Source organism: Pituophis catenifer, unplaced genomic scaffold (genome assembly GCF_029215685.1).
Source record: "Pituophis catenifer annectens isolate HBS135680 unplaced genomic scaffold, rPitCat1.0.hap2 SCAF_5, whole genome shotgun sequence".
Classification (NCBI taxonomy): Eukaryota; Metazoa; Chordata; class Lepidosauria; order Squamata; family Colubridae; genus Pituophis; species Pituophis catenifer.
In genome coordinates, this window is record NW_027256885.1 from 35,818,085 (window position 1) to 35,833,185 (window position 15,101).

Sequence of the window (15,101 nt, forward strand, 5' to 3'; positions counted from 1 at the left end):
TGACAAGGGAGGGGGTCAAATGCATCATCAGTCATGAGTCCCTGCACACCCACAAGAGATGTAAGTCCAGCCCACCTTGAATTCCTTAACTCCCACTTATTTCCTTTTGACAGTTAGTAGTTCAGATACTTGTAGAGAATTTAAGCTTGCAATAAATCGTTGTACTCATTTAAACTGCCTGAATCTCGTTTCTCAGGTGCTTGTCATGGCCCTAATTGGCCTTCTACAAAGCCATGATTGACACCAGACATGGGGATCTAGATCCAAAGTGGAGTCCATACAGTGGTTCTGTTGAGCATGTACTGTTTTTAGACCCTAGCTGTGGATTTTGTTAATTTCATTTGCATTGGTTTCATCCATATTTTATTGGTTTGATTGTTCTTTGTATGTCTAAATTGTTGTAAATTGCCCAGAGTTATTATTTGTTAAACTTGTATGCTGCCCACCTGTCAACGACTGAGTCGCTCATAACAATTAAAAAAATTACAATAAGCTCACACAGTTGAGATGGGAGGCTATATAAATCAAATCAAATAATAAATAAAAGACTAGCTCTGAAATGTCAGTGGTGAGTTATGGAATGAAGGCTACTTGTGGAAATTTTGCGCCAGCTCTGTTGGTCACATCTGACACTAACAGAAGACATAACCACAAGCAATTCTTTGCGATCCCTCCACCTCCCCAGAATTAATAGCGCGAGTCGGCTGCTTCACAAAAAACGCCCTTCGCTAAAGTCTCAACCTGTAACAACTGCCCGACTAGCACGAGACTGTGTAAAGCGGAAGTCGCATGAGGACGGGTGCGATGACATAGCAAGAGGAAGTGGCACGGCTAAAGGAAATTGCGTATTTGTTTTGGTTCGGGAGTAGAAAGAGGAGGGACAGACGGAAGTGGGAGACCGCGTTCACCCCATCGTGGGACACGGAAGAACCCCGCTTCCTTGTCCCCTGTGCCATAAATCACAATACCAGGTGTTAGGTGGCATCCTTTCTTTTCTCAAGGATTTGCTCGCGGGGAACGGAAGTGGCGAAGAGGCTCCGGCTTTCTGTCACAGACAGGTAAAGATACAGCAAAGCCACAGCTAATGGGGGAGGGGAACAAACCGGGCCGCGAACAAAAAGGGTAGGTTCCTGCACTGCATGCGCCCACTTTTTTTTTTTTTTTGAGCTGGGTCCACGATCCCGCGAATCGTGGACGTGGAAGGAGATGCGGCAAAGGCAGAACTGAGCCGTTTTCTGTTTCACCCTCAAAATGGCGTCCCCAATTCTCCCACTTCCTCTTATTCCTGGGGCAGGGCTGATGAACAAGTGGAGAAAGGCGATGTCGTGGGGCAGAAGGGATTTTTGAATACAGAGGAGGGCATCTTTTCGAAGAGGGGATGAAACACGGAAGTCGAGGAAAGTTACGGACCTCTATCTTGGAGTTCCCATAATGTAATTCAATTTCTTTGATGAGGAAGGTTAGAAGGGTTGTAGCTATGCACAATTCCCTAAAGGAAAAGACATTATTTAATGAGTTTAGGCTTCCTACATTTGCAGCAAAGATGTACTAAAGGTGGCATGAAATTATATACAGGTAGGGCAAGAATGTTGCTCGCCGACTCGACATTTGCGTTGATGTGGCTTTTTCATCTAATTGGCCTGTGGAACTGATGTGATATTCAAACGATTGGAAATCGAAGGTTTTTTTAAAAAAAAATCTGATTATTTCATTGCTAGTCTCTAATTACTAGTGCATTGCTAGTAACTTCTGTAGTAGATTAGAAGATGAATGTTTTAACTTTAGTACAGTGGACTAAAGCACTGTTATTAACATCTGCTGCTTGCAATTACTGCAAGTTCAAATCTCACCAGGCTCAAGGTTGACTCAGCCTTCCATCCTTTCAAAGGTAGGTGAAATGAGGACCCAGATTGTGGGGGCAATAAGCTGACTTTGTATAAATATACAAAAGTATGAAGGCTATTGCTTAACGCATTGTAAGCCGCCCTGAGTCTCCGGAGAAGGGCGGCATATAAATTAAAGCAAAAAAACAAAAACAAAACTTCAATATATACGCAAGAATACTGGTTTCAGATTATTTTCCTGCATTTCAGGTGATATTGTAGTTCTGTTTAAAAAAGGCAAATTGCTATTTTGATTGAAGCAATTAAAATACATTGAATTCTATATTAAATCATTTACATTCTTATTACAACTACCTAATGAGTTTTTTTAGTTGTATAAAGAAAATTTCAGGAACATAATTATAAACTGTAGTACTATTCAATACAACTTAAGTGATTTTTTTTGGGAGAAAAAGTATCTTCTGAATGCTACAAGACTTTTCCATTATTTTTGAAATAATTTGTATTTAAACCTGAAAATGTGAATATCCATATTGTGTGTGTGTGTATCAATTGTTGTCTTTGCTTGAATACATTATTTTGCTATTTCATTACTTTGTATGAATGGAATAAAGTTTATAAATCAGAGGGACCATTCTATTAAGGTAATAAATTAATATTTGGAAAATTATCTAGAACATTTATTTTGGAGTAAAATAATGTTACATGCTTATCGTTCATTTTTACGACCTAGATAATATATTCCAAACATTTTAAAACAGTAATCTTGTTCAAGACTACAATTGTATCTTAATAAAATATTAGATGTTAGAATTTCAGTTTGAAATAACTGGTTCCAACAAATAGGTGCTTTTAGGCACAGTGTGATTTATTTCTAAGTAAAAAAAGTTAAATAGTGCTCATGGGAATACTTTCCAGTGAATAACAAGTAGGAGACCCTATAACCATTCTGGACAAATGGCTATCCAGTCTCTTAAAAGCCTCCAGTGATGGAGCACCTACAACTTCTGAAGGCAAGCCATTCCACTGGTTAATTGTACTCACTGTTAGGAAACTTTTTACATCTAGGTTGCTTCTCTCCTCGATTAGTTTCCATCCATTGTTTCTTGTCCTGACCTCTGGTGCTTTGGAAAATAAGTTGACCCCTCTCTTCTTTGTGGCAGCCCCACAAATACTGGAACACTGCTATCATGTCCCCCCAGTCCTTCTTTTCTCTAGACTAGCCATACCCAATTCCTGCAACCGTTCTTCATATGTTTCTGTCTCCTGGCCCTTAATCCTCATAGTTGCTCTTCTCTGCACTTTTTCCAAAGTCTTGACATCTTCTTTGTAATCTGACTAAAACTGGATGCAGTATTCCAGGTGTGGTTTTACTAAGGTTTTATAAAGTGGTACTAATACTTCACGTGATTTTGATTCTGTGCCTCTGTTTATGCAACCAAGGATTGTATTAGCTTTTTTGGTTGCTGCCGCACACTGCTAGGTCATATTTAAGTGATTGTCCACTAGCACTCCAAGGTCCCTCTCACAGTTAGATTTTTAGCCAGGTTTTGCCTAATCTGTACTTGTACCTTTGGTTTTTCCCACCTTAGTGTAAAACTTCTTTTCTTTCTGTGAGCTTTCAGCCAGGTTTAAAGCAAGCACATGTCCCAAAATTCCTCTCAACCATGATTGTGCCTTGGTAAATAATCAAAGTCTGCCCATTTCCAAGGGTTTCTTCCTGAACCTGTCTTAGCTCTTAGTTTAGTGCATCCAAGGTTTGTGAGGCCAAATTGAGGTTAGCCAGTCTGCAAGCCAGGCTATTAATATTTTTGAAATTATGCACTATGAGCCCTGGGACTCCTTACTAATGAGACCACCACTGCAACATATCCTGCTTTACTGGGCAACTTGGCAGCATCATTTGTGAGTCACAATCAGGGCTTGGTGTTTGGAAATCTCTTTTCTGCTACCACTTCAGTGAGGGAATTGCCTGAGGGGGCATGCCCCCTCCCCCATGGAATTGGCAGAGAGGTATGACTGCTTGAGCCTTAGTGCCACAGGGCAAGAACCAGCCTAGGGGAAGCTTTATGTGGAGGTAGGTGAAGGGGATAGCCTCTGTGGTTTTGAATGGTGTGGGTGTGCAGTACTCTTAGTACAAATATTCTTGACAATCCTCCCTCCCTCCCTCCAGACAGAAGGCTAAGATGTTCAAGACTTGCTGTGCCAACCACTCCCAAATGTCATCCCTCCATGAATCCATTTAACTGATTACAATATAAATGAGACAAGAAAGAAAACCTTATAATGACCCCCCCCCCCCAGTCTTTCCAGTTGTCTTCTGGGGTTTCAAAGAGAGTCTTTAGTCTCCACTGGTCCATCTCAGGGTCCTCTCTTTTAACTCTGGTGGGTGGTGTTGGGCTTCGCTTGGTGGTAAGGCCGGTCAGTCAGGCTTGGGAAGGTCTGTTCCACTGGTTGCAGTGGTGACTTTGTAGTATGGTAGATGACCAGATCCAAACCCAATTCCCTGGTTCAAATGGATGAAAAGTCTCCTCTGGAGGCAGCGTCTGGGTTAGTGCGTTCTGTTTCCAAAGGTTGCAGAGTCATCTGTGCAGGGCTGAAAGATATGAGAACAAGACCACCTCCCCACTTTGTGGGTGACCCTCCCAGAAAAGGCATTGTTGGTCTGACATAGGAATGGAGAACACAGGATAAGAGATGGAGAGATGGAGTTGGGTGGATAGTTTATAGGCAGGGTTTGAAAAGGCATGAGTTGACACTAGACTTTAACTAGACAGAAAAAACCCACTTAAACACATACACTAAATAAAACTTTTGAACTTGAAACATTCCCTCCTGACAACTTTGGGCTGTTTTTAAAGGATACAGAGAGGAAAGGGGGGGGGGGGAAAGGAACACAGTTCTCTTCACCCTGTTTTGCTGGCCATGCAAACTAGGGTGAAGGTATTTTTCTTTTCATTGCTTTAACATTTTTCTAACAATTTAAAATTCTTGTCTCTAGGGATCAGAGACATTTAACAATTACCTAACACATAAAGACGTAGAGTAGACACATACACAAAGACAAGGGAAAGAGAAAAGAAAAGGACAACAAAAAACTCAGGTTTACTTACCCTGGTCATTGTCATTATAAATCTTAGTAAGCTTAAATCAGGAAGGGCAAAAATCTTAACAAACATATTAAGTGGTTGCATAGAAGAGAGAAAAAAAAATCAAATGTTACTATATATTTTTCTTTTAAGTACCTTTATTTAGCCAGATTGGTTTTCCAACTTTGTCCCTGAGCAAAGGACCAGTCTTTACCTAATAGGTGTGTACCCTTCTTTTTCTTCTGCGCATGCTCCAAGATGGCGGCGACCAAATGAGCTCCGTTTCGGGGATGGGAGAGTTGCCGGTCGTCAGGGTCTTCAGGAGCCTTCCTGTCCATCTTCGGCTCCAGTCCCAGTGAGGGGAGCATCCGCCCTGCCTGTTGAGGGCTTTTTCGCCCTCTGGAACGCCAGGGCAGGGCTGGACGGCACCGCGGGAGATGGGGTGATGGGCCTGGCTGCGGCAGCTGTTTCCGATGTCGGAAGGAAGTGGAGGCCAAGGCATCCGGCGGCGGGCGGCGTTTGTGCGGCGGCGGCGGCTTGGAAGTGCCCCCCCCCCGCTCCCTATAGCCCTCTGGATCCCTGGGGCGCTCTTTTCTGGCGTTTTCGGGGGCTCCGGTGTGCCTTGGGAGCTTGGGGTGCCTGGTTGCGGGCTGGCGGCGGCGGCGGAGGCAATGGCTGACATGGACAGGCCGGCCAGAGAAACAGCCAGGCAGCAGGTTGATGGGGGAGAAGCTGACAGCCTCACCCCTAGGACTACCATCTGGCTCACAGTAGATTTTTACTGTGATGGGGTGTTTTAGAACAAAGCTGTGACGGGGGGTTGTGGAGATTGGGGCTGGAGAGGCGGGAGGCTGACCATGGTTTGGTTGGTTGGTCGCCTCGGGTGGCCTCTCCTCCCCCCCCTTTTCCCCCAGGTATGGGTGGGTGTTGGCCTTAATGGCCAACCACCCCTGGATTGGGCTTTCCTGTCTCGCTACTCCTACTCTCACCTCAAGGAAGATCTTGTGCCCGTGGGTCTATTATCATCTTTATTAACATCTTTATTATTACCATCGTTATTAACATCTACACTTTGGACACTTTGGACCCCTTATTATGCTCCACTCACACCCTTGCTGGTAGGAGAGACTGTGCACCATTTGAGAGAGCTGAGGGATTTTCCACATCCCAACGGAGAGGATAGAACATTGCTCCCGTTAACTTTGTAACGGGACCGACCGTCGTGAGAGGATGGTTGGCCATTAGCCTCTGTTGGAGAAAAAGAACATTGGACCCTCTCCCTGTCGTGAGAGGACAATGGAGTCCAGCCCTATAAATGGATATTTTGTGACCTTTATGCTCAGTTATCCCTTGGACTATGACAGATTCCCGGACTGGCTTTTCTTTTCCCATCTTTGGTTCGGTTGATGCTCCAAAAAACCGACCTTCTTGCGCTGCGAGACTCCCCCCTCTCGCAGGCCTGGCCCTCCACGTTATCGAGGGCCTATCTTGATGACGGGCTTTGGGACCCCAAGAGATGGCATGCAGCAAAGAGGGGGTTGAGGGGTTTTTTAGCTAAATTTTTAAGGAAAATTTTAAGGGGACCCGGGAGGACGGGTGGGGGTTGTAAAAGTGGACCTGGGGGGTCCAGATAGCGACTGCGCGGGATGATGGGTTGATTAGCTGCAGCAGAGGGGTCGCGAAAGGAAATTTAACCGGGGGGCAGGGGGACGATAGAAAGGGCTGTGTAATTGAAATAATGAGTGGGAGGGGCAGGTATGACGGGCGCAGGGGGGTCATTTCAAGTGTCAGGGGTGCGCACGTGCTGTCTCCGAGTGATTGCGCACTCCGGCCCCCAATGCGTGACTCGTGTCCTGGGTTGTGTAGAGCCTCAGGCGCAGGGTCCGCGGCTGATGTTATGTAATGCCAGGTCGGTGGTTAATAAGGCCCCCCTCATCTGTGATCTTATTTTGGAGGGGGGTGCAGACCTGGCAGGTATTACGGAGACCTGGTTGGGCCAAGAGGGGGGGGTCCCCCTCATTGAGATGTGCCCGCCAGGTTTCCGTGCATTTCATCAGCCAAGGGCCCAGGGGAGGGGTGGGGGAGTGGCGGTGATCATTAGGGAGAGTCTTTGTCCGAGGGAGACCACTGTTCCTCAGATAGCCGGATGTGAGTCCCTTTGTGTGAAGTGGGGCCGTGAGGTGCAGATGGGTTTGCTGACTACGTACCTGGCTCCCTGCCACGTGGCAGCGACTCTGCCCGAGCTACTCGACATCATTGCCGGGGTGGCGGTCGATACCCCCAGACTTATTGTCATGGGGGATTTCAACCTCCCATCCGCAGGTGAGGCGTCAGAGGTGGCTCGGGAGTTCATGGCTTCCATGACGGCCTTGGACCTGACCCAGTTAGTTCAAGGCCCCACTCACATAGGGGGACACACTCTGGACCTGATTTTTATCTCTGGTCAGTGGTTGAATGATCTTGGTAGAGGGGACCTAGATATTAAACCCTTGTCATGGACAGATCATTCACTCCTTCAACTAGACTTTCCTACCGCCTGCCCCCGCCGCAGGGAGACGGAACCGACCAGATGGTTCCGTCCCAGGTGCCTGATGGATCCCGAAAGGTTCCTGACGGAGCTTGGGCCATTTCCTGAGACTCTAACACACGACTCGACTGAAGAGCTGGTGGCCGCCTGGGAGAGGGCGGCCGCTGGAGCTTTGGATCGCGTCGTGCCTTTGCGGCCTCTGACCCAGCGCCTATCTCAATTAGCTCCTTGGTTCTCTGAGGAGCTGAGAGAGATGAAGCGTCAGAAAAGACACCTAGAGAGCATTTGGAGGACTAGTCAATCCGATTCCGACCGGACACAGGTGAGGTCTTATATCAAGACCTACCTAGTGGCGATAAAAGCGGCAAAATCTAACCATTTTTCCGCTCTTACCGCATCTGCAGAGAATGTTTAGGGTGACCCACTCCCTTCTTCGGGGGGGAGTGCGGGAAGATCCCTTGCAGGGTCGTGCTGAGGATTTTGTGCAATTCCTGCACGATAAAGTCGCTCGGATTCGGGATGGCTTGGACTCCGATTGGATGAGTCCACGGGAGGAGACCGGGGCAGGTCTTGAGAATGTTATCTGGGAGGAGTTTGATCCTGTGACTCCCGAGGATGTGGACAGGGTTCTGGGTAAGATTAGTGCCGCCACATGTTTATTGGACCCGTGTCCCTCCTGGTTGGTACTGGCCTCCCGGGAGGTTACACGAGGCTGGCTCCACGGGATTATAGGTGCTTCTCTGAGTGAGGGTGCCTTTCCTGCCGCCTTGAAAGAGGCGGTAGTGAGGCCCCTCCTCAAGAAGCCTTCCCTGGACCCGGCTGAATTAGCCAACTATCGTCCAGTCTCCAACCTTCGTTTTGTGGCGAAGGTTGTTGAGAGCGTGGTGGCACGACAACTTCCCCGGCACCTGGATGAAGCTATCTATCTAGACCCGTACCAGTCGGGCTTCAGGCAGGGGTACAGCACAGAAACTGCATTGGTCGCGTTGGTGGATGATCTCTGGAGGGCTCGGGACAGGGGTTGCTCCTCTGTCCTAGTCCTATTAGATCTCTCAGCGGCTTTTGATACCATCGACCATGGTATCATGCTGCAGCGGTTGAGGGGGTTAGGAATAGGGGGCACCGTTTTGCGGTGGTTCTCCTCCTTCCTCTCCGACCGCTCGCAGTTCGTGTTGGCAGGGGGACAGAGGTCGACCTTGAGGCGTCTCGCATGGGGAGTGCCACAGGGGTCGGTCCTCTCGCCCCTCCTGTTCAACATTTATGTGAAGCCGCTGGGTGAGATCATCCGTGGTTTTGGGGTGAAGTGCCATCTGTACGCTGATGATACTCAGCTGTATATCTCCACCCCAGACCACCCCAACGATGCCCTTGATGTGATGTCTCGCTGCCTGGAGGCCGTGCGGGTCTGGATGGGGAGGAACAGGCTCAGACTCAACCCCTCCAAGACCAAGTGGCTGTGGCTTCCAGCGCCCCGATATAGTCAGCAGGTGCCATCGCTGACTATTGGGGGTGAATCTTTGCCCCCCACGGAGAGGGCTCGCAATCTGGGTGTCCTCCTGGATGCGCGGCTGTCTTTAGAAGAGCATATGACGGCCGTGGCCAGGGGGGCCTTTTATCAGGTTCGCCTGATTTGCCAGTTGCAGCCCTTTCTGGATCGGGACGCCCTGCGCACGGTCACTCATGCCCTTGTTACTTCCCGGTTGGACTATTGTAATGCTCTCTACATGGGGCTCCCCTTGAAGAGCACTCGGAGGCTCCAACTGGTCCAAAATGCGGCCGCGCGGGTGGTTATGGGCGCAACCCGTTGTGCCCATGTGACACCCCTCCTGCGCGAGCTGCACTGGCTCCCAGTGGTCTTCCGGGTGCGATTCAAGGTGTTGGTTACCACCTTTAAAGCGCTCCATGGCATAGGACCCGGGTACCTCCGAGACCGACTTCTGCCACCAATAGCCTCCCACCGACCAGTCCGTTCCCACAGAGAGGGTCTCCTCAGGGTGCCATCAGCCAAGTTATGTCGGCTGGCGACACCCAGGGGGAGGGCCTTCTCTGTGGGAGCCCCAGCCCTGTGGAACGAACTGCCCCCGGAAATTCGTAAGATCTCCGACCTCCGGGTGTTTCGCTGTGCATTGAAGACCCTGTTGTTCCGCCAGGCCGGACTATCAACACAATAGTTTTAAATTGGGGTATTTAAATTTTTCGGGGTTTTAAATCTGAGCCAATTTATTTAATTATTTTAAATTTTATATTGTTGTTTTGTCTGTGTTTTTAAATAGGCTGTACACCGCCCTGAGTCCTTCGGGAGAAGGGCGGTATAGAAATAAAATTATTATTATTATTATTATTATTATTTCATTCCTGCTTGGACAGGTAATCGGTTTTAACAGTCTCCCTAAAGGAGACTGTCAGTGTTACGGGTAACACATCCTCCAAAAGCAGAACATGTTCATTGGATACATCATATCGGCACAGCTAGTGAAAACCAACTCTAAAAGTTCCCATGGTTTTAGCCTAATTAAAAGAGCAAATAATCCTCGCCCCCAGATGTCACCAGTCACATTGTCCAATGAAGGTAGCTGGCAGGCTGCTTGGTCACTCCTTTCCTCCTTCAACTGCCACCTGTTGGGATGATCTTGGTTCCCACAAGAAAACTTTTTGTTTTGACTGTTAGCCAGTCTATCTACTTCCCCCCTCCCTTCCCCCTCTCAGGGTTCATGGCAACTATGAGGCAGCAAAAGATGGCTTCAGCCAGGTTCACTTCAGAGTTGACAGTCAGACCTCCCCCCTTAACTCGAGAGAAGTTCCTGGAAAATTCTGTAGGAAGTTAGCACTCACCCCTTTCCTAGAAGAATGAAATATTTTAGGAAATATTAAAAAGGCAGAATATTATATTACCCTGGTTGAGAAATGGAGAAACATGTTTTAAAGACAAAGCAGCTCCCACCTTCCTGCCCCCCCACCCTTTGTCAATGGACCATCATCTGCAACACAATAGGACCCATCTAGCAACAGAAACTAACACAATAGGACCCATCTAGCAACAGAAACTCACCACATGGCACCTGGGAAGATTACATCAGCCAGCAAGGCTAGCTAAGACCCCCACCCCCTGGGAGTCTGACAACCAATCAGGATACTCTTTCGGGGCCTCAGGAAGTTCAAAGCCAGAGAGGGCATAAAACCCAGGGACTCGCTGCATCTCGGCCCTTTTTCTGTTCAGGAACTCAAACCATGTGATCTTGTCCACCATTAAACTATCTTTCCAAGCAGTCTCCATGTTTCCAGTGTCTTTTTCCCCACTTGGAGCTGAACCCAGAGGGATATTTCTTCTAACAATTCAAAGGGAAAATAAATTAGTTTTCCATTAGCCACCCCTCCCTCCCCCTGGAGATTCTTTTGGTTTTTGAGGGTATTTATCGTGGAATTTCTTAGTCTATCTGCTTTTACATCCCAGCTTTTTACCCAGGTGGCCTTGGACAATGGGTATCCCTTCCATTGCACTAGGTATTGTAGTTTCCCCTTGTACAGTCTAGAGTCTAGAATTCTTTTTATCTCGTAATGCATCTCTCCCTGCACTACAATCGGCTTTGGGGCTACCCGGTCTACTGGCCTCAGATGAGACCCTATTACTGGCTTTAACAAGCTGTTATGGAAAACCGGATGCACTTTCCCTAGTAGGAAGGGAGTTTCAGCTCCACCGTGACAGGGTTGATAATCTTCATGATAGGGAAAGGTCCTATAAATTTTGGTCTTAGCTTTTTACACAGCAGCTTTAACCTCAAATATTTGGTGGAAAGGTGAACCTTGACCCCTATTTGGAAGGGCATTTGGGGGGACCAATGTTTATTGGCTTGCACTTTTTGGGTTTTTGTGGCTTCCTGAAGGGCTTGTTTCACATTTTCCCATGCTTTTCTCAGTGACTCCATCCACTTGGTTAAGGTCATGGAGGAGGGTGGCTCCTTGGGGAGTTCAGGCATGGGGACGAACTCTATGCTGGTGGTGATTTTAAAGGGGGTTAGCCCAGTGCTACTGTGCACTGCATTGTTGTATGCCACCTCCGCGAAAGGTAGCAACTCTGCCCAGTTAGTTTGTTGGTAATTGACCTAGCATCTTAAGTATTGCTCTACCATCACATAATTTCGTTCTGCCGCCCTATTAGTACTCGGATGAAATGCTGAGCTAAGTTCCTGGGAGGACCCAATAGACCTGATAACCTCCCTCCAGAATTTGGCTGTGAATTGGACCCCCTGCTCTGAAATGATTCTCCTAGGAACCCTGTGCAGCCTGTAAATGTGCTTTACAAATAGTTTGGCTAGCTTGTGGGCTGATGGGAGACTGGAGCAGGCTATACTCACCTTTCCAAGCAGCCATTGAACTCAAAACTCCCTTTACTACCCTTGGCTCCAAATGGCCAAGGTCTTGGGGGGGCACCCACAGACACAAGGGGTTTGCTGCCAGCAAGGTGGAGGCTTACCCGGACCAGGTCCGTTGGTCAGGTTAGCTTGGAGTCCCATCGTGTGGTGCCAAATTGTTGGAAGAAAAATCCATCTGGTTCAGTTCCAAGCTGGGAGAAAGGCACTGGAAATAAAATGGAGGCTGATTGGAAAGAAAGTTTATTGATGAGCAGAACCGTAGAGTGCAGTTCTGGGACAGCTGACAAATTAGCTTGATGAGTGCAAGGAAATTTTTATACAGTTTACAGTATTTTGTAATTTTGAGGTTTGCTTTGTATGCTTTTATTATTTGATTGGTTTTACTTGTTTCACAAAGGCTCCTGATGGGTCTTAATTATCAGCTTCCCATCCTAATCCTGTCAGGCATGTGTAATTGATTTTATCCTGTTATCTATTGCCTCTAGCCTGCCTTTCTTTTTTCTTTTTTTTGAAAAAAAGTTTTTTATTATTTTTTTAAAACATAAACATAAAACATATCTTTTCCAAAACGAAGCATTGATCCGGTCACAGATTGATACAAATCACTAACAAATCTTAATTTTCAATTAACACAACTTAATATTTTATTCAGTTATTTCCCTCAATTCTATCTATTTAACTATGCCATTATCCCCAAAAACCCGTTACTTAAATCTTAAATCCTAACCAAATATCATTCCATTTTTCTCTTTCTTTTGCTTAGATGGATACATTTTCAAAATATGAATCATTACAGTTGTTATAAGCATTCAAGAAATATTTAATTCCAACATAAACATTTTCTTTTTACTATTAAACTCTACCTTATCATCTTTGTTTCTGTTATTAAACCCAGTTTATTCATTTCATTTTTACTGTTAATCTCAACATACTCCTCCTTATTTTGGCTATCCTACCTCATTTTTCTTTGTTGTTAAACCAATCATTTTTATTTCTTGGCTGTTAAACACAGCATAACCATTTTTGTTTTTGGCTGTTGAACACAGCATAGTCATTTTTGTTTTTGGGCTGTTAAACACAGCATTACGATTTTTGTTTTTTCGGCTGTTAAACAAAGCATAATCATAGTTAGTTTAACTATTAATCCCTACATAATCCTTTCTTTGTTGTTTCCATCCATCTATACATTGCTTATTTCCAGTTAATCATATTTATCCTTATCCTTTATCATAACACTTTAACATTGAGACATGGTTCTTACTTAAAACGTATCTTTGAATATATTTATAAATCTCTTTTAACTTGCTTAATTTCTCTTGTATTTCTATAAAAACCTCCTTTTTATTATTACTATCCACCTATACATTATTTTATTTTTAATCACATTGTTTTAATCTTCTTTTTTCTTTTTCCAGTCATATATATCTTATTTCTTCATTTCCTCGCCTGCTAACGTATATTTCCTTCCATTTTCAAAGTCATCAAATTTGTCCTCCATATGTCATATTAAATCTTGTTCTTATTTTTATTTCGGATAAAATGCATCAAGTTCCCTTCTCTTGATCCTGCGCTAAATCCTTCTTTTATTCCCTCGCCAGTTGTTATTGTTGTTTCAATTATAGGAGTTCCGTTATAATTTCCTTTTCACCAAAGTCAAGCTGCCTGCAGACAAGAAGAAACACCTCCTCCACAAATCCCATGACTGGTTATCTGTAAAGTTCAAAATTTTCCATGACAAAGACGAGTTACAATGTTCCTTTTTAAACCAGAAGGTGTCCCTCTACAATCCACATTTTCCATTAGTCATGCGAGTATCCATTTTATTACAATTATGTAACAGTCCAATTTGTTTACTCTTCTTTTTTTTTGTTTTAAAAATATAAAGTCTTTTTTAAAATCCAATTCAAATTTTAAAGTATCCAGTCTTTTCACCATATCTCGATATTTAATTCCATTAGTTCTTTTCAAGAGTTAGTTGTTTATTGGGTCTTTGTCTCTTTAAAGTTGCATTTTAAACTTTCCAAAGCCCCTTTGGCTTTTTTTTGTTTTTTTTTTTGATTTTTTTTTTATTTATTTTTAAACATAAAACATAAAACAGCATCTTTTTAGAGCAAGGGTTTGATCCGGGATAAAATAAGTATAAATTCCAAATTTCATCAGTTAACATCTTAAAGGGAAAAAAAAAAGAACAAATCTAAACCCAATTTTTATCATTCAATCTAACATCTTATTCTAACATTTAATATTTTATTATGTAATCACCCTAAATCTTAAACTTCAAATCTAAACAGCTCTTTATAATATTCATTTATCATTTTAACAATCAGTATTTCATATATTTTCCTTACTTCAAAGACCCAAATCAAGTCAATGTTTCTTTTAACTCACATCTAATAATCAACATAAAGTATTTTATTCCTCTCTTAGGAACATTTCGAAATCAGTAACTGTTCTTCAAAAATATCTCCTTCACTCGTCCTAGGTTTATTTTTAGCTGGATTGCAGCTTAATTAGTTGGTTTCCAGGGATGCTTTCCTCCACTCCTAACCTTATTTGTTGGCTGGATCACAGTTTAGTTTTAACTGCTTTCCAACATTTTCTCCTTCACTCCTCCTAGGTTTATTTTTGGCTGGATAACAGCTTTTCAGCTGTTTTCCAGGGATGCTTCCCTCCACTCCTAACCTATATTTCGCTGGTTCACAGTTTAGCTTTAACTGCTCCCCAGTATTGTCTCCTCCTAAGTTTATTTTTAGCTGGTTCACAGCATAATTTGCTGTTTTCCAGGGGTGCTTTCCTCCGCTCCTAACCTTATATTTGACTAATTCACAATTTAGCTTTAATCATCTGATCCCCAAAATCATACTTCTTTGCCAATTTAAACTAATAATATGTTTTAGTATATATCTTCTCTCCTACTCTCCTGAACTATTAATTTTCTTTAAATTTCTCCCATTTCTTATTTGTTTCTTGTTTTTCTATGTAAAACAACATTTTAAACCATTTTAAAAACCCATTTACCATAGTTATAAAATCTATAAACAAGTCTTATTAATATTCAAAAATTCATTCCCATTCTCCAGCACGCTGCTTGGAGAATCCAAAAGCGAGGGTTATTCATCAGTTCAGTAGTCAGTGCTGAGTGTATATGTCTTTAAATTTTGTAGCCACGCCTCCTGTGCGTCAGAGGGTCAGTTTTTATTCACTCAGTCAGTTAATTAGACTTGTTCCTTTTTGCTCTCTCTGGTTTCTGAACTTTTGAATAAATTCATCA

The 15,101-nt window shown here is 44.3% G+C and overlaps 1 protein-coding gene across 3 annotated transcripts in view; it reads left to right on the forward strand.

Annotated features, from left to right (window-relative positions):
• The first annotated feature begins 880 nt into the window (after positions 1-880).
• RAB5A (RAB5A, member RAS oncogene family) overlaps positions 881-15,101 on the forward strand; it is a 100,913-nt gene continuing 86,692 nt past the window's right edge. For all 3 annotated transcript variants that reach the window (XM_070944486.1, XM_070944488.1, XM_070944489.1), the window contains exon 1: positions 881-1,058. The gene's annotated coding sequence lies outside the window, so the exon portion shown is untranslated. The remainder of the gene's footprint in view (positions 1,059-15,101) is intronic.